This window comes from Antechinus flavipes, chromosome 3 (genome assembly GCF_016432865.1).
Source record: "Antechinus flavipes isolate AdamAnt ecotype Samford, QLD, Australia chromosome 3, AdamAnt_v2, whole genome shotgun sequence".
Classification (NCBI taxonomy): domain Eukaryota; kingdom Metazoa; phylum Chordata; class Mammalia; order Dasyuromorphia; family Dasyuridae; genus Antechinus; species Antechinus flavipes.
The window spans coordinates 87,815,697-87,841,553 of NC_067400.1; the positions used below are offsets into that span (position 1 = coordinate 87,815,697).

The 25,857-nt window shown below is 35.5% G+C and overlaps 1 protein-coding gene across 3 annotated transcripts in view; it reads left to right on the forward strand.

Annotated features, from left to right (window-relative positions):
- ENOX1 (ecto-NOX disulfide-thiol exchanger 1) overlaps window positions 1-25,857 on the forward strand; it is a 345,774-nt gene that overhangs the window by 43,541 nt on the left and 276,376 nt on the right. Inside the window, exon 2 of one of the 3 annotated variants that reach the window (XM_051983858.1) lies at window positions 6,951-7,016. The exons of 1 other annotated variant lie outside the window; for it this stretch is intronic. The gene's annotated coding sequence lies outside the window, so the exon portion shown is untranslated. Of the gene's footprint in view, window positions 1-6,950; window positions 7,017-7,088; window positions 7,104-25,857 lie in introns of those variants that run through there. One more of the 3 variants, XM_051983856.1, reaches the window with a different exon arrangement.

The window sequence follows — 25,857 nt, forward strand, 5'->3', positions numbered from 1 at the left end:
ATTAATCTTAGGTCAAATTGACAAATCACAAGAAAATAATTTCACATCAGGTTCTTATTGTAGTGTCTTGTGTATTTAAGAAGTTTATTGAATGAACTTGATTATTTTAAACAAATTCCATAAAAATAATAAAATCAGTACAAAATTAAACTAATTTTCTGTGCTTTTCCTTTCATCTTTTTGATTTTGCCCATCATTCCACAGTTCAAGATAGATTAAAATCTTAATTGTTATTGTAGTGAGTATTCTTCCTAGCTTTATATCAAGAGATTTATTAATCTTTTATATAGCTTCATCCAACCTGGTAACATTTTTAAGCTGACCAAGGACAAATTTCTGACATAATCCAAAAACTATTTATATTTAGGTTAATAATGTCTATTAACCAAGTAATTTGGGTATGTGGGTATGTGAATTCACCTAAAAGTACTACTTTATAATACCCTTCTTCTCACAAGGATATCATGGGGACTTTTATCAAATTTATTCACTTTGGGATGAGACCCAGAAAATAAGTCTTATATTCTCTATTGTCATTTCTATTTGAATAATGAAACTGTTAATTCATCTTATCCATCTTGACCCTTATGTTGACTCTTTGTGATTCCATGAAATCAATATTCACTTGTACTTGTGGTATTCTCCAGTCTATCATTCTCTTAATTGTAGAAAAAAAATAGGGAATGAGACCAGAGAGATACAGCTTATTCTTAGTGAGCCCATGATGGCTCCCTATGTCTGAGCATTATATTTTTATTTATATATATATATATATTTTTTTTTTTTTCAAAATCTTGTTGGATTTAAAAAGCATTTTCCAATTCCACAATTTCTTTATATTTTTTATCTCTATAATTCTAGACCTGGACATGTGAACTAATTGGAAGCAAGTACATACATTTTTTATTTCTTCACCTTATTTGTCTGAGTACTTTTGCAGCAGAGTGGCTACCAAAACTCATTAAATATTATGCCTTCTATACATTGCTGGTGATCCAGGTTATATTTCTAGAGAGAACATAAACAGTTGTTAGGAAATATAAATTTGTACCAAAACTAAAACAAAAAGCATCAGCTTAAGCCTTTATTAATATATTTATTATTGTGGAAAATCTAAGCTATGAGATTCCTAAAATAAAGTTCTTTTTATGTTAAGAAGATAGTATATGAGTATGAGATATATATCTTAATAACTGTTATTAAGATAAAACAATGTCATGTGTAAAAATTACATTGATAATGTCTGATTTTCATGTTAGTTTCCTATCAAATATCTCTTTCCCTACCTCACTCAGAAAAGCAATTTTATAACAGAGAATGAGAAAGAGAAAAGTCATTCAGCAAGACTAACCAATATAGCAGCCAAATTTAATAATACATGTAATGTTCCACATCTGTCCTTCCTCTCGTTCCAATAATGGAGAGAGGCTCATTTTCTCATATGTTCTCCAATGTTAGGCCTAGACATTGTAATTATACAGAATTCAATTTCATTTTCTCTTGTTGATGCTATTGTTCTCTTCATTATCATCTTCATTGTTGTAACCATGTAGATTGTTTTCCTGTTTTCGCTTACTTTACTTTGCATCAGTTCATTTAGGTATGCTTATAAAGTGCTATATTTTTCATATCTATCACTTTTTTTTAAACTAAAACTTTTTATTTTCAAAACATGTGCATAGTTTTCAACATTTACCCTTGCGAAACGTTGTCTTCCATTTTTTTCTCCTTCCCTTTCCCTTACCTCTTCCCCTAGATGGCCATCCAATATTTGCTAAACATGTGCAAATCTTCTATATATATCTCCACAATTATCATGCCGCACAAGAAAAATCTATCTATCATTTCTTATAGCTCAATAACATTGCATTACATTCAAGTTGTTTCTTTTTCCTTGCTACTACAAAGAGTGCTGCTAATAAGTACCAATATATGAGACCTTTCAGTCTTAGATGTCACTGAGGTTGTCCTTTCAAGCTAAAATATGAAGAAATAATATTTTTTGCTATTGATTTTGCTTATTTTCTTTACCATGGAATAATTGGGTTAAGAACAAAGCAAAACTAGTTATAACTACTCATATAAAAAATATGTGTGGACTTTAGTAGGCTCCTTTATATAAATCAATTGTGTGACTTGGCAACTCAAATTGTGGAATAAATAGTTGACCCTTACAACTCTGATTCTATGAATGTCAGGAGGCTTATATTCTATCCTTAAAATGTTTTCTTCACATACCACAATGTCTGTATTAGGAACTACAGTTTGACAGGGTTATTTTCTTCTAAAGTGATGAGAACCTTGTCACCAAACAATTTTTCCTTATTAATCAGAATTAAATTAATAATAACAATAAAGTAAATATTTGAATGTAATGGAATTATATTGAATTGATTTGCTTGCTTATAAAGACTAAAAATGTTCTCTTAATATTCCTGATTTTCATCAACATAATTGGAATCTATCCTTCATGATTGACCTCTAAGTTCCTTTTCAGTCCTTGAGTTTGAGAGAATCACAGATAAATTCCAAAATGACAAACATAACATTTAGTATTTTTTGAAATAAGGACTTCCATTTATAAGCACTGTGTTAATTTTATTCATACTGAAACTAACTCCTTTAAGATTTGAAGGATTTTCCCTCTCCTAGTATCACACGATTTGATGAAAAAATGTTTGTACATTTTTCATGATTTTATATACTTTGATCATATCTCCTGATAACCTTTGTCTTTGTACCCCGGAGAACCCCAATATTTTAGTTTATCTTCAAATGAAAGTTTTTCCCTTGGTTATTTTAATTGTTGAACATATAAACAAATACATACTATATTTGGGAATGGAAATCTTGTACTTGGAAATCTTTCATTTGAAACCCAAGACACTTGTCTCAAAACCATCTTAAATAATAGTCAAGACTATATCTTCAATAATATTGCTACTGTAGCCATGAAACCACCTTTCATTTTTCTACCACTGCTTCTATCTGCCCATCCTAAATCTTACTATGGGACAGGAGGTGTGTGACTAGGTTATAATATAATGGAATGTGAAGAAAGTGTCATAGTGAAGATTCATTTAGTATAGCATGGCAAAGATAGCAAAAATGGTGTCATGGCTCCAAGACTGAAAGGAATGAGACCTCGGAAACCTTTTGGTCCATCCTCCTGCCATATTATAGATGAGGAGATTGACCCACAATGGTTAAATTGGCCTGCCAAAGGTCTTTTCATCATTCATTCAGTACCAGTTTTATGCCCAACATAGTACTAGATGCTGAGGTCACAAAGAAAGAAGTGAAAGAACTTAGAACCAATCTGTTTGGAAAGAGATATCATCATGAAACAGTCCTGTGTCTTCTCACTCCTATGTTTTTGTCCAGAATAAACAATATTTAAAAAATTCTTTATTTGTTGCATAAAATCCTTTCTCCTCTCATTAGGATAGCATGAATAATATTTATCTTTTATCACTTATCAATAATTTTTTAGTTTGTGATTGAATGCTTATTTAAGGGAAAAAAAAAAAAAAACCCTGAGTATGTCCTGGAGGAGTAGGGCAGACTTAGAAACAAAAATTGTTAATTAGGCATTCAGTTAATGTAATCAGTATAGCTAGCCAAGTAGGTGAATCTCATTTTTTGATAATTTTTTTATTGAAAGATGCACAAAACAGTAATCAAATAATAAGTTATAGCAGTCAATGAACAGCTTTTTAGCAAAATTCATGTTTCTCTGTATATATCATTTCATCATGCAAAGCATGCAAATATGAGTTATCCCTGATCTTTAATGAGTAGAAAGTGCTGAATAGAAATCTATCACTTTTCTTTTATAAGAGATTTTCTTTAATGGATAGTAACATAACCTTAATTTCTTGCCTATGCCTAAGGATTTTACTTGCCTGTTTGTATGACTGTGAATAATACCAAGAAAGCTGCTTTCACAGGCTTTTTACCTCTTTAGGATAATGTCAGGATTTTGGGCTGGATAGCCTCCCATAGCTTTGGAATCAATGGTTTCCAAAATGCATTTTCCCTCTAAATCTTACCTAATTTTCTTGTCCCTGCCTCCTAGGAAATCTTCCCTGACCTTCGCTGAAACTGAAAAATAATAATATCTAACAACAACAACTCTTGAATTTATATAGCACTTACTATATGGCAGGCACATTTACAAATATCATCTCGTTTGATCATTGCAATCTTTGGAGGCATCCTTATTTTACAGAAGAGGAAACTGAGGCAAATAACAGAGAAGAGACATGGCCAGGCTCTTATCTGAACGTGGGTCTTCCTGAGTCCAGGTTCTATGGGCTACCAAATAGCCAAATTATTTTGTGAGAGAAACACAATTTTTTTTTTTTATATATTAACTCAGGTGATCTTCAGAACAATCTGTGAGATAGCTATTATAAAAATATTTTATACATTTTTATACATTTTACACATCAGGAAATTGAAACTGCAGGAAATATATTTAGGACAGAGAGGCAAGCATCCTTCTTCCATCTCAGAAGAAGATGGTACCTTATATTTATTCTGACATTCTGTAGTTAGTAGGAGCCAAGGTCTGTGAGACAGAAAGAAGTGGAAGACAGTGTCAAACCATGAAGAACATGCTGTTTGACCAACCAGAAACCTTGTGACATCCCATATTCCTGTTCCCTCCTTGGGTTCCCTCTCACCAGGAGGAAGAATAGGAACAGATACCCTCTCATCATCGTACCAACAGATAGAAAGTTATTGGTTAGGTCTTCTCAGCTTGGGTGATTCTAAATCTGACAATCCATCCTCTGTGCCTCCCACGACAGAAGAATAGCTCTAAAACTGGAGGAATGTTAGAGGTCGCCGATCCAATTGCCTGTTTTTTTTTTTTCAAATGAAGACACTGAGGGTCAAAGAGTTTAATGGACTTACTTCTCATCACCCAGGTAGTGTCGGAGATAGCACTTCCATCAGCACTCCCAACTGCATACCCCATCATCATTCCACTGTCATATTCAGCTTCTCCATGAATCTCGCTCTGCTGAAACCTTACTGCACACGTTGCCTGGACCAGTTGGACATTGATTATATATTATTTCTGGTTTTTACTATCCATGTTCCTCAGCATGTGTTCTTTGTGTGCTTCAGCAAGGCAGGAACCACATCTTTCTAATTCTTTGCATCCTCCCAACACTTCGCATATTAGTACTTTAACTTGTGACTATTTACTGGTGATGGTGACCATGAAATGATATGCCGTCTTATCACTAATCTAAATATACAATGAAAGCATATCATTCTCTGAAGTGAAGGAAATAATTAACAGGCAGAATTGTTTTGCCATACTCTTAAAGTCTGAAATATCTTTGTTGTGGATGTCTTCAGAACACTAATTGCACATAAAACATGTGCTATAAAGCCTAAAATACAAGGGGGAAGGCAGCAGCAAGCATCCATTTGTAAAGAATAAATATTCACTATTATCCATGGACTTTGTGCCCTCCTCCTAGACCTATGAAGGCCAAAAGATTGAGAGCAGAGAGGCAAGCATCCTTCTTCTATTTCAGACATAAATGGTACCTTATATTTATTCTGACAGTCAATAGTTAGAAAAAGCCAAGGTCTGTGAGACAGGAAGAAGTGAAGGATAGTGTCAAACCATGAAAAATGTGCTGTTTAACCAACCAGAAATCTTGTAACATCCCATATTCCTGTTCCCTTCCTGGTTCTCTCAATAGGAGAAAGAATAGGAACAGATACTCTCATCACTGTACCAATAGACAGAAAACTATTGCCTGGGTAGCCAATCCATTGTCTTGTCCAACAGATCACAAACACACAGGTTCTCAATGTGTGCAGTTTGACCAGGAAATAGGGGTTAGAATTGTTCCAAACTTTCTCATTCCTAAACTAACCATAATAAAAATATTAATAATAATAGCATTAGGGGCAGCTAGGTGACTCAGTGGATAGAGCACCAGCCCTGAAATCAGGACGACCCCAGTTCAGATCTGGTCTCAGACATTTAACATGTTCTAGCTGTGTGAACCTGGGCAAATCACTTAACTCCAATTGCCTGTGCAAAAAATAAAATAATAATAATAATAGCATTAGACCATGCTACCAATAAATGTGATAATAAAAAGCACTAGATAGATTACAGAAGCAATTTTATTTACAACTACTCCCTTAGATAAGCATTATATAAATATCAATGGTGAAGTTAACAAGTGTTGATGCAGGGGCTTGAATCAAGTCTTCTGACTCCATAGCTAGTGTCTGTCCTCATTCCACCATGCTACCTCTCAAGTTGCTAAGAATCGTTTACACCATGGAGATAGTGTTCTTTGCTAGAAAGTAGACTGGATTTGGAGTGAGAAAAATTGGATAAAATCCCAGTCATACAATTTACTGTCTGTATGACCTTGGGGAATTGTTTAATTCGCAGTATCTCAGTTTCTTATGAAATGTTAAAAGAAATCAGAGTAGATGATCTCTAAGATTCTTTCATATTTAATGTTTGTAATGTAATAGAGGAAATTTTCCACTTATCTGAAATTTATTTCATGTTACTATTCCTGTTTTGTAATAAGACCTGATAACTCTAAAGAAGGGGATTGAAACTCGATAGAAATGGGGCCACTAAATCATACAGAAGGATTACTGTAAGCAGCATATTGACTTAGAAAATGATATATTAAAATTATATATTTTTGATCATATTTTAACTTAATTTTAATTTATTCTGTTAAATATGTTCCGATTACATTTTAACCTTATATATGATACTTCTTCTCTAGAGAATGCCTGAGTATTTGACCAAATCTTTGGAATAGCTTAAATTTTTCCATTTCTTTGTTATCATTGTTGTTTGATCATTTTAGTAATGTCTGAGTCTTCAAGACCTTACTTGGAGTTTTCTTGGCAAAGATAATGGAATGCTTTGCCATTTCCTTTTCCAGGTTATTTTACAAATGAGGAAACTGAGGCAAACAGGGTGAAGTGACTTGCCCAGGGTCATACAACAAGTAAGTTTCTGAGATTTGAACTTGGGAATATGAGTTTTCCTGACTCCATGCCTGCTGCCTATCCACTATACTACCTATCTTCTCAAGGTATGAGGATGGTTAGAGGGAAGAAAATGAGAAAAGAAAAAAAAAATTTTATTTATCATTTTTGTAGTATGTCAGTTGATTTTGAGGCAACGTAGTATAGTGGATATAGTGTGGAACACATTGCTAGTCAGCAGACTTGGATTTAAATTCTGCCTCACACTCTATAGAGTTTCTCTATAATCTCCCAGAATCTTGGGTTCGTCAGCTATAAAGTGGGGCCAAAGTACTTGCATTCTCCATTTATGATGAGGAAGATTTCTTGCAAACTTTAAAGTGCTATATCCATGTGAGTTATTGTCATCTCTAAAATGAGTGTGTTGGTTTAGATGAGCACTAAGATCCATTTTAGCTCCAAATCTGTGATATTATTAATAGTCAAGCCATTCTAAATGTATATGTATTTCATTCCCTGTGAGATAAAAATAAAGTAGCTTAGTATATCAATTCATTTATTTCTTTTCTTCTGTAAGGATAAACTATGTGAATTATCTGCCAGTTCATGCTTTAGCATCTCAATAGAAACTAAATAATTGGCCCTTGCTTCCATCTTGCTTCTATCTCCAACTTAATTTTCTATGGATTAATTATTTTGCATCAAATCAAGTCTGACTATTTTCTTTGGAAAGAAGGAAGATTAACGTCTTCCTCCTTAAAACTCTTCACTTGCAGTTTCCATGAGGGGGAAAGTTAACTTTTCCTTAATGTACAGGATGGCTTTAGGGCATGACTGAAAATGACTTTCTGTTCCATTGAGTTCCTCTGACTTTGTGTACAGTTGAATTGAAAAGCAATTTTAAGGACTGCTACATTTTGGAAAATCCAGAAGAGGAAAAAAGAGCTCAACAATCAATGATTTGCTTTATTTTCCATTAAATTATAGAGGATTTTTGCACTCAGAATAGTTTACTGAGTATGAAATAAATATATACTTAGATTCTGTGTGCTTGGGAGGTGCAAACTCTTTGCAATCCTCATCTAGACCAACACACTCATTTTAGAGATGGCAATAACTCACATGGATATAGCACTTTAAAGTTTGCAAGAAATTTTCCTCATCATAAATGGAGAATGCCAGTACTTTGGCCCCATTTTATAGCTGAGGAACCAAAGATTCTGGGAGATTATAGAGAAACTCTATAGAATATGAGGTAAAATTTAAATCCAAGGTGCAAACCCCCAGTAAAAAAAAAAAAAAGGAAAGGGAAGAAAAGAAGAAACAAGTTATTTTAAAACTAATTATGGTCATTGTTACTTTATTATTAAAGATTTATAGGATCTGTGAATGTATAATAAAAATGCTGAAGTCTTTTGGCACTTCTTCAGTTCTTGCCTCACTCCCGTTTTGATAAGGTTCTACAGATACTCAATTCAAAATAAGATCCAAAAGGGAGAGAGATAACATGTGGCATAGTTGACACAGTCTTGGACTTGAAGTTAGAAAGACTTTGGATCATAATCTCACCTTGAGCATAATCTGTGTAGCCATGGCAAGTCATTAAATGACTGTGAGCCTCAGTATCATCTGTAAAATGGAGACAAAAGCACAATACCTCACAGGGTTGTTCTGAACATCAAATGATATAATTTAAAACATTGGGTAAGACTTTTAGTGTTACATAAATGTGAGCTATCAAAACTACATTCTTTTATTTTAAATGCTATTAATCATATTAACTGATTATTATATTAAATAAGTTTGAGTTCATTGTCCATTTATAATGCATCTACAAGATGTCTGACTGCCTGTCAATCCCTCTTTCTACCTGTATTTCTAACTATTTATCTCCCAGCTCAATGGATTGCCTGTCCAATTTCATGTTATCCTAAAAATAATAATTATTTAATTTGTTTTAATTTATGTGGATTTTAAGGCTACATTATTTTGACTTGAAAGTTTTATTTGACAAATACTAAGGTATTCTAGAGTTTGATGAGAGATCTCTGAAATATCATTCACAAGTAGGAGCAATGTGTCATCTATAGAAAAATTTTAATAGTACCCCAAAAAAGGTTATTAAGAGTTTAACAATAGTTTCTGACTTAACCCATGTATCACTTTGTTATCTACACATATATTAAGGATATTTGATGAACATATAAGAAAACAATATAATTTATGTTCAATCCTGGATTACATCTTTAAAGACACAACATTGACTAGAAGACAAAGACAATGCAAGATGCATTTTTTGTTTCTTGACTATCAAAAGGAATTTGATTTGGCAGAGCACAGTACAGCTTTATTCATTCCCTTAAGAGAAGATATTTTACATTCATATGTTAAGATCATATAAGATCAGAGAAATGTAGATTAAGACAACTCTGAGATACCACTACACACCTGTCAAATTGGCTAGAATGACAGGAAAAGATAGTGATGAATGTTGGAGGGGATGCGGGAAAACTGGGACACTGATGCATTGTTGGTGGAGTTGTGAACGAATCCAACCATTCTGGAGAGCAATCTGGAATTATGCCCAAAAAGTTATCAAACTGTGCATACCCTTGGATCCAGCAGTGCTACTACTGGGCTTATACCCCAAAGAGATACTAAAGAAGGGAAAGGGACCTGTATGTGCCAAAATATTTGTGGCAGCCCTGTTTGTAGTGGCTAGAAACTGGAAACTGAGTGTAGATGCCCATCAATTGGAGAATGACTGAATAAATTGTGGTACCTGAATGTTACGGAATATTATTGTTCTGTAAGAAATGACCAGCGGGATGAATACAGAGAGGCTTGGAGAGACTTACATGAACTGATGCTGAGTGAAATGAGCAGGACCAGGAGATCATTATACATGACAACAACAAGACTATATAATAATCAATTCTGATGGACATGGATCTCTTCAACAGAGATGATTAGACCATTTCTAATGATCTTGTGATGAAGAGAGGCATTTGCACCCAGAGAGAGTCTTGTGGGAACTGAGTGTGATTCACAATATAGCATTTTCACTCTTTTTGTTGTTGTTTGCTTGTAATTTATTTTTTTTCTCATTTTTCCAGTCTGATTTGATTTTGATCTGATTTGATTTTGATAAGCCTCTCTGTTTACTAATAATTTTATTGAAAATCAGAAAAGAGTAAGAAATGTGCTTGTCAGAGGTTTTTGTCACGTTGTGGAGGATGTCCAACCCTGACTCCTATTGGAAATGAGTATTTACTGCAGTATAAGTAGGCATGTAAATAATGGGGGCCAGGAAAGGAAAAAAAGAAAGGGAGAAAGATAACTTGAGTAACTTGAATCATCTAATTATCCTACTATTTAACTTTAAACTATTCCTTTCTCCAACCAAACCTTTCATTAGAATTCCTAGTATCTCCAAACTTGAAGTCCTTCTGTTATTTCAAGGCTTACCTCAAGTAATCCCTTCCTCCAGAAAACTTTTACTGAATATCTATAAGTGATGTCCCTCATCTTAAATTTACACAAATTATTTTGTCAGCATCATTAACTTACCCTGGTCACATTCTGCCTTTTATCACCTTTATTTGTGTACTTTTGTTTCTCATTCTCCTTATTATCGTGTATACCTCAGGGGTTCCATTGTTTTTAATCTTTAAACAATTCTAATTACTTTTGATCCCCCCATTGAGTCTCTGTTGCTTATACAGTAGCATAAATATATTTTCATTGTTTTAGTTTCAAATATATGCAGTCATAAGATTGCAAGAGAATGCAAAAAATGAGAATGTGCAATTCCATAGGGCACCACTATGATCACATTGTCATTATGAAGTTTCCTCAAGTTTCTTGAATTTCATATGTGAATTTCCAGCCATTACATTGTGCTGATGTAGTTCTGCATGTCACTCTTTCTACTCATAAACAGACTTCAGCAATTCAACTCAGCATGGCTCCTAGTGTGCCTATAAAGAAGCCATTTGAACTCAACATGCTTTTATGCGAAGAATATGACTGCATCTACTGTTTTATCCTGCAGTTCATTTTCTGTATTAATTCACAGTTCCCTTGAATTTCCTGCCCTTCCTCACACATCCTTCCTATCTTTCTAATGTTCCCAATAATGTCATCTAATGGTGGAATTCATCACAATAAGATTCCTGCCACTACTAGCCATTACCCTGAATTTAGTGTGCTGGATTAATAAGTCATGATTAGGCTAGAAACCTTCACTGGCCTGTATAATCCACTGAAGCACAGAAAGTCTTTCGACTCTAATTAATCATGTAGCTGGACTTTGTAGTGGTATTCCTGTCCTACTTGAAGTTCAGTTGTAGAACTTCTACCATGCTATCCCTCAAAACATTTAACTTGCTGCTTCACTTTTTAAAATGTAATTTTTCTTCTTTCAAACCATCTTTCATGCATTTGCCAGAATTAGAATTATTTAAGATGTCTTAACAATCAAACCAAATGCTATAGGAATGCATGAACGCAACAGAATGTATAATGATCCACTGATACTTTATATAAAGGTTTTTGGCAATTGGAGGTAGTTGGTTTGGAAGTATGAGTAGGGTTTTTGAGAGTTCTAGTTTGAAGTAATTAACTAAAATAACTAAAATAAAGTTTAGTGCTTAGCATTAGACACAAAAAGAGAAAAGTGAGACAGTCAATCCCTCCTCTCAAGAAACTCATACTCTAGTAGGTTGATGAGCAATTAAGCATATAGGGTAGATAGGCCAGATGGTTGGTCATATTCTGAAATATTTATCCATTTTTCTAAGAGGATTTAGACCAGGTAGAATGTAAGCTCCATGAAGGCAGGAATTATTTTTTTTGTTGTTACTGCTGCTGCTGTTATTTGAATCTCTAGCACTTGGCAGAGTATCTTGGATGCAATCTAATAAATACTTATTGAATTGGAAATAAAAGCTTTTGTCATCTCACACTTATTTAATATTTTAAGGGTCGCAAAGCACTTTCCCTACAATAATCCTGTGAGAGAAGGGTTAAGAATTGTAAATGGGGATGATGGTAGTGGTGATCAGTTGCTTTCAGTCATGTCCAGCACTTTATGACAACATTTGGGGTTTTCTTGGTAAAGACACTAGAGTGGTTTGCCATTTCCTTCTCCAGCTCATTTTATAGTTGAAGAAACTGAGGCAGATAGAGTTAAGTGACTTGTTGAGGGTCATAGAACTAGTAAGTGTCTTGGATTGGATTTGAACTCGGATCCTCCTGGTTTCTGGCCTACCAATCTATCTACTATCTCATCTAGCCACCGCTTTGGTGAAAAGATGTGAAGTGTTAAACCAGGAGTCAGATAACTAGTGAGTGTTAGAGCCTGGACCTATGTTCTTCTGATTTGGAACTAGTGCTTTTCCACTAGACTCCAGCTGACTTGTAAAGTCCCTCTCTCCACCCCATCAGAGCTGATGCAATATTAAGAAAGCAGTATACCCAAGGACTGAATAATACCAATGGAAAGAATACAGCAACAAAAACTAAAATTAAACAATGTATACTTAGAATGATCAAGCTTGGCTCCAAAAAGGAATTGAGAAAATGTTTTTCTCTCCCTTCTTTTCTTTTTTAAAATAATAGCTTTTTATTTTTCAAAATACATACAAAGATAGTTTTCAGTATTCATCCTTGCAAAATCCATGTTCCAAATTTCCCCCCTCCCCTAGATAGCAAGTGATCCAGTATAGCAGTTCTTCTAAACATATTTCCACATTTATCATGCTGCGCCAAAAAAAAAAAAAAAAAATCAAAAAAGAAAAAAACTGAGAAAGGGGGGAAAAAACAAACAAACAACAACAACACAAAAGTTGAAAATACTATGTTGTGATTCACATCCAGTCCCCAGAGTCCTCTTTTTGGATGCAGATGGATCTCTCCATCACAAGTCTATTGGAATTGTCTTGACTTGCAAGTGCATTACAATTGACCATTACATAATCTTGTTATTACTGTGTACAGTGTTTTTTTTTGTTGTTGTTGTTGTTGTTGTTCTACTCATTTCACTTAAGGCTAGGAGGAATGTCTTTCAATGATTGCTTGCATGATTAGAAATGTGATAGTCCTTAGGTAATGATTGAGATATTGGAATTCTGGAGGCTGGGGCTAGGGACGTGGGAAGATGGTATCTGCGTTGGATTTTAAGATCAAGCTCCATGAGTATCAGTAACTTCAGCACCTAGGAGAGCAGTAATTCTAGCCTACTGGCAACTACCACTGCCAAGGTGTCCAAGGCAGGAAGGAGTGTCATGGAGGGGAGTAAATAGTAGCATAAGTCATTTGTAAATGAAGTCTTAATAAGTACAGATTTGTCTGTAGTGGGAAAGCAGCATGCCATATTCCAGGTTTTGATGGAACTGCGAATTTGTCTAAGTTTTTTGGAAATTTCTGCAATTATTTTCTGTAAAAACACTAGTGTTGTAGTCAGAAGACCTTGGCTCTGTCACTTACTACCTAGAAGGGTGCATCCCTTCTTTATGAATATCATTATCTTCTGTAAGATGTGGGGGTTGTATTACTTTCTCTCAACTTCTTTCCAGCTCTAAATCCTATCGTTCTTTTTGATGTCCTTTAGTTCACAAGTTGACTTTCTAGTTTTATTATCTTTTCCTTTCTGAAAATACTTTAGATTCTGCTGGGACCCTTTGGCAGAGGGACGGATTAGAAGTACTAGAAATAAGACTATATTGTGAATCTCAGCCAAAGAAGAGAGTCAACAAACCTTGATGGGATAAAGATGGTATAGTCTAATGTAGCGTTAGTATCAGCAAGTGGCCAAACCTTTCAAGGATCACAGCTAGAAATTTACCAGTCATCAAAATAAGTGTCCAATTTCTGGACAAAGCAAGAAAGCTTTTTATGAGTGTAGGAGCCCTGGGTTAAAAGCAAAGCAGTTTACTCAGAGAACAATGGAGAGGGAGGACTTTGTTGCTTCAGATTAGGATTATCTGTTTCATGCTAAGCATCAGCCAGAAGTAGGATCATTTTCTGATAGAAATGTGCTTGATCTTCTCCCCAGCTTACACTTGGCCAAAAGCAAACCAATTGTAGGTTTAGGTAAGATGCACACCACATTTATGAGAAAGTTGTTTTGCACTGTTTTTCTAATAATGGATTTGTGCTGACTTATCCACCAACTCTCATCTGGTCCCCTTTGTGACTAATAGTGGATGTTTTCTAGACAGCTGGCTTAAGTTAGTACAGAGGGTAGCTGTAGAAAAGAACAAAGCTAAATGGCTAAATGGGGTTCAGATATTTGACTTCGCCCTCAATTGCCCTCTAACCAAATGAACTAACCAGCTACAGATGGAAGAATCCAGAGTGTAAGCTGAATCAGAATGCTCCTAAATAGCTAACATCAGGCAAAGTAGAGGTACCAGGGAATGAACTCATCTACCCCTCTGATCTTGCCATCAACGTGGATCATAAGAGAACCTCAGGGATGACTCCTGGAGGAAAATCTTTCCTCCTAGGACAATACTGGCACAAAGAAATATTTAATAAATGCTTGTTTATTGGTCTATCTGACCCATAATCTAATACAGATATTCTTCATTTTGTGTGTGTGTGTGTGTGTGTGTAATAATGCATTTGTTGGATTGTTGAAGTCTATAAACTATAATAATGTTTTAAATGTGTGAAAATGAAACATAGGCTAAATTTGTTTATTGAAATTGAGTTATCATGTACCCCATGTTAATCTCTGATCTACTATGTCCTAATTTCCATTGTGAATTCACATGTCTAGAGCATAAGAGACTATGCTTAACCAACAAGTTAGATATGCATTCCTTTGGCTGACTGAGTCATTTCTGCCTTTTCTGTTCTTGTACCCACACTCTTGGAGTATTTTGGAATTGCCTGACTCCCTGAAAACTCAAAGGAACACTTGTCTCTGGCTGGCTTTCCTAACAAATTAATTGTCATGTTCCCCTATCTTCCTCTATCATTGCCCCAATGCTATTCCCAGTCACCCTATTCTGTATTCTCAACAAAGGATTGATGACTTAAATAGTCATCAAGACTAAGGGAGTGAATGTATGTGAGTTTGTTCCAAAAAACTCATCAAAGAGGGACATTACAAGACTTTTCCTCCAGTGCATAGAACTTAGAGTTTGGTGCATATAGTGTTTACAACTGTGTCTGTATGTCCAAGTCTTCACATACTTACTGGAATATGGAAGTTATGTCCATTTGTGTATTTGATAAATCACTTAACACCTTTTTGTAAAATCTATACAATAAAAAATAATATTTAAACTACCTGACTCACATGAGTGCTAGAAGAATGATTTTCTAAAACTTAAAATGATTTGTGATAGCATATTTTTATGGTATATGGAATGATGAAGGAGAAATTTTCAGGGAAACCTTGGAAGACTTGTGTGAACAGATGCAAAAGGAAGTAAGCAGAATCTGGGAAAACACTGTACATAGTAACATCAATATTGAATTAATAATTAAGTATGGAAGTCTTTGCAACTCTGATCAACACAATAATCAAAATTTCAAAGAACTCATGATAAAAATCACATTGTACCTCTAGATAGAGAACTCAGGCATTCCAAGCACTGGTTGAAGCATGTTTGTTTTTTCTTTCTTTATCTTTTTGCAGCATAGCTAATCTGGAAATATGTATAATGGATATACTATTTTTAGGCTTCTAAAAGGATAGAGGAGAAGGGGTAGAGGGAGGTAGAGAATTTGTAATTGAAAATTTAAATAGTAAATCAATAATGTGAGTAATTTAAATTCTACAAAACTACTTATCAAAATATTTGATTTTAAGTTAGTTTGGTCTTAATATTTACTAACCTTTGTACATGTGAATTGTTTTTATTAGTGATAATTATCCATTATTATTAATAATAACTTTTCACTCTATTGTTGCCAATGAAATACTTATTTTAGAGATAATAGGCATAATAAATTCAAATCTGGTTTATATCTGTAAGTAAAAACCCTATAGTTCTTAAATGCAATTCACTTTCTTAACTACCTCCCAGTTGCTAATCATTTGCTCACTCATTATTTCAGAGTAGGAATTATTTCATAATAAACCATCAAAGTAAGTAATGCTCAAGAATGAGAAGGTCAATGGACTTAAAGAACAAAAGCTTCTTTTCCCTCCAAGTAGGACCAGAAGGGGGAAAATGTGCTAATGCTAGTGGGAATTCTTCTAAAATATTTGTTTTGGTTGGGTTTAAACTATCTAGCTGTGAAAATAACAAACCATCATAGTAATAGCAACATATTATAATTCCCAGCAAACACATTCAGCATAATTTCTTTTTTATATAAATAATAAAACCATAAATAAACATTAATGCTCCAAGTCAACCTAAAATGATATGTAGCACACTGGGCCAGGTTTTTTTTTTCCTTTCACATCTTGCTTCTTTAAGATCAATTTCTTTCCCATTTCTCCCCCCAGTAATTTCTCTGTAATTATACAAAAATAACAAAACATGGAGTTCTTTTCTTTTTTCCTGAAGTGAATTTTAGGAGCAGGTAGGCTCTGCAAACTCAATCAGTATTCCAATTCAGTGTGTGAGTGCTTGGGATTGCAGAAATTGTGCCCTTGAGTACTGTGGTTAGCTACAAAGCAAGAAGTTGTCTTGGTCCGAGTTACGGTGAGAGAGGCAGACCTGGCCAAAATTGGTCAGCCTGTGCTTAGCCAGGGGTGAGATTCTTTATGCAAAGTGTGGCAGGGACATCATTAAGAGCACATTAGTTTAAAGGGTAACTCACTATGCTCTTTGTGACCCTCTCAGTACATAAGTTAATTATGATGTGCCACTAGTTTACACTGGCTACACTCTGTTTCGTTCTGTTTCATGTTTGGGTTCAGGCACATTTCCACTGTTTAAGTCCTGGCACACAGGGTATTTTGAAACCCAGATAACTCATTTACCAAAGTTCCCCAGTTATTGGAGGGCTGGTTATTCACCCTCTGCAATTAAAAGGTTCCACCTCATCGCATAATGTGTTTTCCATGGGTAGGTCAGAGCATAAAATGAGCAATAATGAGAAGCTCCAGGACAAAATGGTACCAACCAGAAATTTATCTATGGCCGGCTTTCTTCAACAGGAGAAGCGATTGCTGCCGTTTGCAGGGATGGCTGGAAAGGAGTGATATGTAACCAATATATAGCTCCGTGGGGTACATAGGCAAAAATTCTTTTGTGGGTGGTTGGGACTACTTGTTCCAAGACTTCACACCATTGACAACCCTGCCTTAGAGACTCGATGTCATGTTGATGCCTTTGTTTCCAAAGAGCTACTCTCCCCTTGCAGAATTGCCAGCTGCTGTTTCAGTTCCCTCTGCCTGCAGCTTCATCAGGGTTTTTGAGCTTCTGTGTATACCCCAAATGTCTCCTTTACTGCCTACAATACTATTTTTTTAGTCTTGGTTGTTGTTGTATGAGGATTGTCATTTCAAAAACAAAGAGCTTTTATCCATTGAAGGGCGGCCAGCTCTTGACAGATTTGTCTTCATTTAATTTCACGGGCTTGAATATGTGGCTCAGGTAACTGTGAAGTCCTGAAATCCTTGTTGTACTGATAGAAAAGTGATATTAGACTATTTGCCCAGATTTTTTCATCAACCTTAGAGGAGAGGGATGAATTTAGTTCTTTCAGCTTTTAGATTCTGTCTCGCCGCAAGGAAGGACTTTCAGGCAGCCTAAAACTGCCCTTAAATTGAATAAACTGCCTTCAAAGAAGTGTCCACCGTCATTGATGACATTGAAGCTGAGAAAGGAGCTCATGTCATTGTGCTGCATTTGTGGCAGGTTGACCAAAGGAACGCTTCTTAATACTAAGAGTCCATGAATCTAAAGTAATCACAAATGGCATTCTGATTGACAGAGATTACTTCGAGTGGGAGTGCAGTCATTTTAATGGAATCAATGCTATTTTTACTCCTGGGTTGCTTTTTTTTTTTTTTTTTTTTTTTTTTTTTTAAGAGCTCTTACAATTTGAGACAGGGGTTATGTGGCACTTCCATTTGGTTGTTTTTCTTTCATGCAGTAGATCTACTTAGAAAAGCAGACTCTGTAATATATGCCAGTCTGTACATTGTAGGAGAGTTTTCTCTATCAACAAAGAGAATGATTTGAATGATCAACATTTCATGCTCAATAATAATTGATATTTTTGTGGAACTTCAGAATTTAAAACTATTCTACTTTTTTGCTTCTTTTCCTCCATTTGGGAATGCAGAGTGGGTTCTTTATAAATAAATGAAAGAAAGAGAGAGTGAATGAATGAATGAAGATTTCATCCAAGTTATTTTCCTTTTTTCCTCCTACCATTGTTCTGTACTCCTCTTTTCAATTCCATGGAGTGTTTTTCCCTGAATCAAAAGATAATTGGCTTTGTTCACCATCTCCTGTGCGGCCATCCTGTTGAAGTCATCTCTTCAGCAAATTGTGTCATTTCATTTGATTGCATGATTTCAGAGGGAGGCCTTCTGGTCATGTCTCAATTTTATTTTTAATGTTGAGTTCTTCAAAGACTGACATGTCATTGGGTGAAACCTTATCATTTATTCTGTAACCATTCCTTGCCTGAGATGGAAAGTGAATGATTTACAATTTAAAATCAGGTGCTAGACAAAGTGAAAAATGGAGGCTGTAATCACAGGTCTAGAATGGCATTTTGTATTTAAGCAATGGGCAGATTTGCCTTTTATTATTGGCAATGCATTGCCAAGCTAACACTCCCCCTTCCTTCCAGTGATTTCACTATTTTAGTACTGTATGTGCCTTTGTTATCACTAATGCCTCACTTAATGGGTCTCAAGATTCTGTTATTTATAGACTTAGCTCATTCAGGCAGCAGCTGCTGGAATCCTCACAAAAGAAGCATCATTGTAACCTGCCGAAGACCCAGCATTTGCTGCCAGGAAGGGTTAGAATTTAGGAAATTAGCAGCTGATTTTGTAAAAGACACCCCAATCACGTGTTGGCTCTAACTTTGATCTGACAGATTTTTTATTGTTGTTTTAAATTTTGTTTTAATTTGACTTCTTAGTTTTCTTTTCTTTCTTTTTTCTTCTTTCTTTTTCTTTCTTTCTCTCCTTTTCTCTCTCTATTTTTCTCTCTCGGTGTGTGTGTGTGTGTGTTGTGTGTGTGTGTGTGTGTCTGTCTCTGTCTCTGTCTGTCTCTGTCTCTCTCTCTGTCTCTCTCGATGTCTGTCTCTCTCGATGTCTGTCTCTCTCGATGTCTGTCTCTCTCTCTCTCTCTCTCTCTCTCTCTCTCTGTGTCTCGGTGTCTCTCTCTCTCTCTGTCTCGGTCTCTCTCTCTCTCTCTCTCTCTCTCTCTGTCTCGGTCTCTCTCTCTCTCTCTCTCTCTCTCTCTCTCTCTCTCTCTCTCTCTGTCTCGGTCTCTCTCTCTCTCTCTCTGTCTCGGTCTCTCTCTCTCTCTCTCTGTCTCGGTCTCTCTCTCTCTCTCTCTCTGTCTCGGTCTCTCTCTCTCTCTGTCTCGGTCTCTCTCTCTCTCTCTCTGTCTCGGTCTCTCTCTCTCTGTCTCGGTCTCTCTCTCTCTCTGTCTCGGTCTCTCTCTCTCTCTCTGTCTCGGTGTCTCTCTCTCTCTCTGTCTCGGTGTCTCTCGTTCTGTCTCGGTGTCTCTCTCTCTCTCTTCTCTCTCTCTCTCTCTCTCCCTCTCTCTCTCTCTCCCTCTCTCCCTCTCTCCCTCTCTCCCTCTCTCCTCTCTCCCTCTCTCCCGGTCTCTCTCCCTCTCTCCCGGTCTCTCTGTCTCTCTCCCGTCTCTCTGTCTCTCTCCCGGTCTCTCTGTCTCTCTCCCGGTCTCTCTGTCTCTCTCCCGTCTCTCTGTCTCTCTCCGGTCTCTCTGTCTCTCTCCCGGTCTCTCTGTCTCTCTCCGGTCTCTCTGTCTCTGTCTCGGTCTCTCTGTCTCTGTCTCGGTCTCTCTGTCTCTGTCTCTGTCTGTCTCTGTCTCTGTCTCTGTCTGTCTCTGTCTCTGTCTCTGTGTCTGTCTCTCCCTCTCTCTCTCTCTCTCCTCTCTCTCTCTCTCTGTCTCTCTCTCTCTCTCTCTCTCTCTGTGTGTGTGTGTGTGTGTGTGTGTGTGTGTGTGTGTGTGTGTGTGTCCCCTTTTCCCTCTCTCTGTCTGACTTTTTGTCTTTCTTTTGGTTCTGCAAAGTAGCTTGTGTTAATAGAGTTGAGGCAAAACTTGCTCTTTTGTTGTGTTCTGCTGATTAGCTTCAGACAACTAAAACTTCAGATTGAATACTATCATACCTCAGTTTGGAAATGGACTTCCAAATGGAAGATCTTGGCTGGCTTCCTTGTCTCTCTAAACTAAAACTAAAACTTCAGAAATAATATCTTTTTTTGGTTTATGCTACTTAGTGCAATGGTGTGATTTGCTCCTTATTACCTACACTTTTAACAGAAACCTAAATCTAAAAAACTCAGTTCTTCAAATATTCAAATTGAATACTCAGTATTCAAATATTCTTAGAATAACTAGCTTTCTTTAAGATTCAGATTCAAGATCACTCCTTGAATGTTTCTCCCTCTTAAAAATATAACATTTTTCAAAAGAATATAAGGTCCCTGAAGGCAGGACCTGTTTTTACTCCACTGCCTTTTTGATGTGTTATTTTTAGAGGGTATAAATTTGCCACTATTTTGTAACTTATGGTCTAAAAGATAAGGGAAGAAGGAGAAAGAGTTACCTGGGATTGTGAAACTTTAAATATGAATCAGAGTTTGATTAAAATGCTAGTGTTCCTGAGACCAAAGCCAACTCTCTATCCATGTTGCTTCTGGCACTTAATAAATAATTGTTGAATTAATAAATTACTGTTGAACTAATTCAATTAATATAGAAGGACCAAGAGAGAGAAGATGAAATATCCATCAATTTTATGACTTTCGGGCAACATATTTTTAGTGGTTTATGTCTAACTGAATCAAATTTAACCCAGCTCATGTGTCTGCCTATGACATTCTCAAAACATGAGGCTATCCTTCCCCTCCTATAAGGAGGTTTCATAGATTTCCCAATCTGAAATAACTTTCTTTTAATAAGTGCTTTTTAAATCTAATCCAAATCACCACCACCACAGTTTAATCCTATTTTAAATTATCCTGAAAGTAAAAATGGGTAACATCTGATCACTTTCCTATGTGAAATAAATCTTGACACATTTAATAGCTTTAAATTACCTTTTTAGGTTGACTCAAACTTTATTTAATTGACCATAATCCTGTTAAGAGTCCAAGTTTCTCTGTCATTATCTTGGTTGATTTCTTCCAAACTATTCCCACATTTTCTAAGTTTCAAAGCAAAGTAAACAGTTATTAATTATTACTACTAAGGGGCAGTAAAGTGTAGTGGATAGAGCACCAAGCTTGGAATCAGGAAAACCTGCTTTGAAATCTGGCCTCAGACACTTAGTAGCAAAAGCTATATCACTCTGTTTGCCTCAGTTTCTTAATCTGTAAAATGAGCTGGAGAAGGAAATGACAAAATATTCTTCAGTATCCTTGCCAAGAAAACCTCTAATGGGTTCATGAGGAATTGGATACAACTAAACAACAAAGCTATTATTGATAGCTATTAATAATAGCTAACACTTATATAGAACTTTTAAAATTTATAAATCAGATTTCATTTGGTCATCATAACAGTCTTGTGTGGTAGAGATGGGCATTATTGTACACATTTTACAAATGAGAAAAGTGGGAGATCTTAAAGGACTTGCTCTGGGTTACACAGCTAGTAAGCTGATCAAGAATTTGAATTCTGGTCTTTTTGATTCCAAGTTGTGTGCTCTATCCACTGTACTACCCAGCTGCCTCAAAATCTTACTTTAAAAAATTTCAGTGCAAAATTATAAACTGCTTCTCTTCTCCATTCCAACTAAACTATTCCCACATTTTCTAAGTTCACAGCAAAGTAAACGGTTATTATTAAATGTCCCCAGTTAATGGTATTTTCCCCATCCCATCCCAAGTTTCAGATTTTCTTTGATTTTGTTAAAAGTGGCTTATTTAATGGAAAGACTGGTAGACCTAGAATTTCAGTGAGAACTGGTTTTAATTCCAGTGTATACTAATTGTATCATCATAGAGAAAATACAGAATTATAGAATTTTAAGAGATTTCCCATTAATGTATAGCATAGTTTAAAAAAAAAGAATCCTTATTATATCATGCCCTCTAGGTGATCATTCATCTTCTTCTGAATGTTCTCCACTGAGAAGGAACCTATTTCATTCCAAAGTAACGATTTTCAAAATATATACAGAATAGAGTCAAGTTTAATAGACTGTAAGTCATTTTCCCCAAATGATAAATGGGCACAGTATATAAACGATTTTCAGATGAAGAAATTAGGCATCTATAGTCATATGAATAAAATTGCTCATAATCGTTATTGATTAGGGAAATACAAATTAAAACAATTCTGAGGTACCACTCTATCAGAATGACCAAGATGACAGGAAAAAATAAGTGTTGGGGGTGAAGTGGAAAAACACTAATGTGCTGTTGGTGGAGTTGTGAACTGATCCAGTCGTTCTGGAGAGTAATTTGGAACTATTCCCAAAGAGTTATAAAATTGTAACTAATCTTTGAGTCAGCAGCGTCACTACTGAGTCTGTATCTCAGGACATCATAAAAGAAGGGAAAGGATTCACCTGTGCAGAAATGTTTATAGTAACCCTTTTTGTCATGGCAAGGAACTGGAAACTAAGTGGATGCCCATCAGTTGGAGAATGGCTGAATAACTTATATTATATAAATATAACAATATATTATTATTCTCTAAGAAAAGATGAGCAGGCTAATTTCAGGAAAGCCTGGAAAGAGTTACATGAACTAACTGATGCTGAATTAAATGAGCAGGAGAACATTGTGTCAATAGCAGCAATATTATGTGATGATCAACTATGATAGCCTTAGCTCTTCTCAGTGTTGTGGTGATCCCAAACTATTCCAATATACTTGGAATGAAAATGCCATCTTCATCCAGAGAGAAAACTATTGAGATCAAATGCAGATAGAAACACACTATTTTCACCTTTTTATTGTTTCTTTTTAATAGTTTTTCCCCCTTGATCTTCTCAAACAGTTCCTATGTTAGCCATGTCCAGGAAGGACATGACTAAAATGGACTAAATAACAAAAAAAAATTAAGAAATTGTTCTTGACATCAAGACTTAATTTGTTCCTGTGTGACTTCCACTTATTGCTCTTAGCTCTGTCTTCTTAGTGCAAACAGAACAAATATCATCCCATTTTCCCACATGATAACTCTTCAGATATTTGAAGGCAACTGACTCTTCTACTCTCCACTCTAACAATCCATTTATTATCTCTGCACATCAGATTTGTAACATCTAAAATACCGATAAGTCCTGTAGTACTTGCTGAGAGTTTTTTGTGAGGTTCAGATAAAATAATGTACATCAACTGCTTTGAATGTGATACATAAATCTTAGTCATCAGAGCAAATGCTGGTCCATGGAACCATTTAAATTATGTCTTTTATATGTAATTTAGTAAAAGTGTTCATTTATGCCAGGACAAATCGTCTTCCATGTTTTGTCCAGCTTTTCGATTACAAATTATTTTTGTTATTGGAATATGCCATGGTTCTTCTGGACTGTGCCTGTAACACAACTTAAACTGATACATCACTTTTTTCTACTACTTTGTTTCCCTTCTTTAAACGAATTAGATAATTTAGGGTAGTTTTAGGACTATGCCTCTCATAGATCCTATAGAAGACTCATTTCTGTAATGAAAAATATTTCTTTATATTAAAGACAATGTTCTTTTTGCTTTACAGACTAAAGCAAGGCATTTTCTCAGGAACTAGAATGAACAGTGGAACTGAATGAATCTAGAATTGTTTTGACTATAAATATGCACCATTTGTAGGTGGAAATGAATAGTTTCTGAAAAACATAAAAGAATTCCTGAGTGTTGAACAAAAAACATGTTTATATATCAGACCTGATGTCATATTGGAGGGAAGCAATTGAAGCCCCATTTGGCCTGGATCCTTTATGAGGGATGAGTAACCTGCTTCACTCACTAAAGTTATTCATCCATGAAAGTTAGCATGTGCCTTGGGCTCAGAGGACATCAGGCAAAGGGCCAAAGAAAATCAGGCAGGAGGCCTGCAAATAAATTGAATATGCCCTACCTCTCCTTTTAATTTTCTTTTTTGTTTGGTTTTAATAGATATCTTATATTGGTGGTACAACTGTAGGTGTGACCCATACTGGCAAAGTTGGCTTCTAGGGAACAGTTGCAAGGAATAGGAGGAGTTTGGATTGTAAATATGAGAAAGGCCAATGTAGATTGTACAGGTCAAATGTAATTGTTGGATCCTGGATGCGTTTCAAGAGCTATTTGCAAGACTGGCCTAATCCAGTTCAAAATTAAATATAAATACCCTTGTTAAAATGATTATGACATTGAATGCTAGCTTCTGTCCTAGAATTCATCTTGTAAAGGAAAGTATTATAAAAGAAATAATTTGGTCTTTGGCAGAACTGCATTTCCATTATTTCTAGGCTTTTACTTATGTGATTTGTTTGTGATTACACTTTATGGAGATAGTTCTCTCATCAATGAAGATCACAATATAGCAAGTTTTCCCATCCCCTGTAGTTCTAAATATGTCATTCTAGAAATGTTCCTTAGAGGATTCACCCAAGTACTGGAGGCCTTTTTTAAAGTCTTTTAATATTTTTTAATATAATGGAAATAATTGAAATTGCCATATTATCCTCTCTCATGATGATGATTGGTCAGCTCTCTTTTCCATGTCCTCAATAATATCTTCCATCTTATCTCTTTTGTGTGGATCATAGTTGATAATGTGTTTCACATATCTTATAGTGTCACAGGAAGAATATTTGTGATTTAAAAGATGAGTTTTGTGGCAGGCAGCAGCCTGGTATCATTAAAAATACTTTGCAGCTCCTCAAAGGCAATTCAGCTGCTCTCCTCTAGCTGTTCCCTTGTGGACCTAGCTCATTTGTCCAGCTACAGCATCTGTCCAAGGTATAAGCCCCAATAGACAAATTCATTAAGCTGCCATTCTAACTATGTCTCAAAATCTATGCTTATAAGCATTCTTTATCCATTGAGTTTTTCTTGTTAACTTAATCTTTTTTGAATAATCTTCAATCTCATTGGACTTGAAACAATTAGCAAAATAATATTTCCTTACAGAGATTCTTGAAACCTTGAATGTTTTTGCCATATGCATAGCAGATAACTTGTTAGAAAGAGCCTTTAAGGCTGTGTTTTTCTCCAGTATAGCAAATGCTTAAAAAAAAAATCTAACCCCACAAATATAGCCAGATCTCATATTGTCTATACCTTCTAATCAACTGACATTTCTCCAGGGGAGCTACTAGCAGGATGAGAAGGATTAAGAGTTTTACAACGAGCATGGAGAGCAGGGCAGATTTTGTAGTGACCTGCAAAGAGTATGTGATATATGGTATTGTCACAGCCATGTTACTATCATTTATGCCCAAACTACAGGTTGGGCCTCCTCCCAGAAGAAATAGTAAAGGGCCTTGAGAAGTACCTCTGTACTCTCTAGGTTATCTGGGAGAACTAAGTGTTCCTTTAATAAAACTGAAGAATGGCTTCAATGGGAGAATGAAAAAGAAAATGGATTGAATGAAGCATCTCACAAATCCTGACCTCTCAGCGGGTTGAAGGGGAGAAGAATTTCACTTAGAGGAGAAAGGGGAGGAAAAGGGATTGCTGAAAACTGAGAGTTAAGAAACAAATATGAGTCTCCTTTGAAGAGAGAAGTTGTATAT